This window comes from Limulus polyphemus, unplaced genomic scaffold, assembly GCF_000517525.1.
Source record: "Limulus polyphemus unplaced genomic scaffold, Limulus_polyphemus-2.1.2 Scaffold871, whole genome shotgun sequence".
In the NCBI taxonomy this organism is placed as follows: Eukaryota; Metazoa; Arthropoda; class Merostomata; order Xiphosura; family Limulidae; genus Limulus; species Limulus polyphemus.
Genome location: NW_013666481.1, coordinates 57564 through 59851, shown reverse-complemented (window position 1 = coordinate 59851; position 2288 = coordinate 57564).

Here is a 2288-nt window from a genome sequence, read left to right as displayed (position 1 = left end):
AATACAATATTAGAACCATCTCTAAAATTGTAATTTACTAAATTTACGCTTTGCAATTAAATAATTGATTTGTAAGATCTTGGATCTTTAATAACTTTTTTTTTATTGTTAATTTTGCATAGTTATCCGATGTTGATTTTTGCTTAATTAAATAATGTGCCAATTATTTCTCTTGGTCTCCCTTTGATTGTATAAGGAAATTGGATTAAATGTAAACATGAAAAATAATTACTTGTTCAGAAGTTCTATATTTGTACATTATTAATAACAATAGCTAATACTCCCTGTTAAGAAAGCAAGAATTGTATAAAGTACAATGTGAGGAAATTTTCCGCTTCCTTTCTGTTGTTATTAAACCCCTAATGACCTCAGTAGATTCCAATTGCATATCCTGCTTTGTGGTAGGTACAAATTGACTAATTTAACTGATTAAGTATTTATGTCTTTAAATTCTGTTCCTATTTCAGAGGCTTTTTAACCGTCTTAGACAAAAATTCTAAAACAAAGTAGTCCACGTATACCACCAGACAGTTTCCAGTTATGGTTCAAAAAATACTATAAATTCCGAAACAAAATAGCCAATGTACACCATCAGGGCGTTTTCAGTTACTATACCAAAAATCAAACTAGCCAACTCTGATTGATCCTATATAAGAACACGTAATGGATTATATTTATAGTAAGATGTGACATATTTCGCAATTTATATATTTTACAGCGAATTTGAATAAAATTGCTTATAATAGTTTTTTTTTATTCAAATTGGTTTTTGAAAAGTGTAATATTTATTGATATAAATTAAAGGTGCTTAGTATACTGTGTTTGCACAAAGGAACGAAGAGTAATTAAAGGCGTTTGTTATGAGCTACTAACGGCTTTTTGCTACGAGAAATCAAATATTCATTGTTAAAATTGTTACAGTTGTTAATATTACGAAAGTTTATTTAGCGATGTATAGACTTTTGAAAAAATAAAGTAAAACGTAACTGACTAACTTTCAGAAAAGCTGGACAAATAATATGAAAAGTACGTTGATTTTTTTTATCCTTGTAAATGGATGAAAAATAGTAAATAGAATTTTTGAAAGAAAAGTGCATAGTAATTATTCCATTAGAATGTTGAAATAAATGTTCTTTAGATGACGTTCAAATGTCTGCAGGGATGTCGGCAACTAAAATGTCCGGCAAACTGGTTAATTTACCAAACCATTCTAGTTTATATATGCTTGGATGGTAATTAGATTTTTTAACAGAAGTAGAATAGACTTAGTGTCAAAACTTTTAAATTGTAGTATTTTGAGATTCCGTTAAAAGTCTGTCGGCTAAACAAATATTTCAATTGGAAACTGCTTCTTGATAAATCGTCCAGATAGTATTGGGTATTTTATGGTTTGGTTTGAATTCTGCGCAAAGCTACACGAGAGCTATCTGCGCTAGCCGCCCCTAATTTAGCAGTGAAAGAGGGAAGGCAGATAGTCATCACCACCTACCGCCAACTCTTAGGCTACTCTTTTACTAACGAATAGTAGGATTGAGCGTTACATTATAATGCCCCCACGGCTGAAAGGGTGAGCATATTTGGTGTGACGGGGATTCGAACCCGCGACTCGGGCGCCATAACCACATGGCCGGGCCGGGTATTTTATGCATGGTGAAATTGTTAGTAGTATTGGGTATTTTATGCAAGTTGAAAATTGTTGGTAATATTGGATATTATATGCGTGTTTAAATTGTTGAACATTAGCTTCTTATAATTAAAAAGTCAATGTTTTCAAATATATTTTTATTTATTTATTCCATGCTTTCTAATTATTGACTAACAAAACAACTCAGCTCAAACTATGTAGAGCTCAGTATACTGATATTTGGTTCAAACAAAAATGCTTGTGTAATAATATATACCACGTTATAAGCATAAAGGTATAATCGTGTAATTTATATTGTTTCGCATGTTTCTAATATGTTTCTTTTTATTTAGTTAGTCATACTCAAAATGCACTTTAAACAGTACAATTTAAACGTATTTTTTGTTTTGATGGAAATAACACAAAGATACTGGTTATGTGGGTCTATCTCGGCTATCTCATCCTTTAAACTAAAACTATTAAAAATAAATTTTAAAAAATCTTAAAGCCAGCCCTTACCATTCATTTACTTAATCAAGCTTTATCTTAAACTGACTTAAATTTATTGCCTCCACAAAATCTGAAGACAACTAATTCCATTGTTAGAAAAATAAAACTGTCTTAGCTGAAGATGACTCCTACCCTGCCAAAATTAATATCTGTG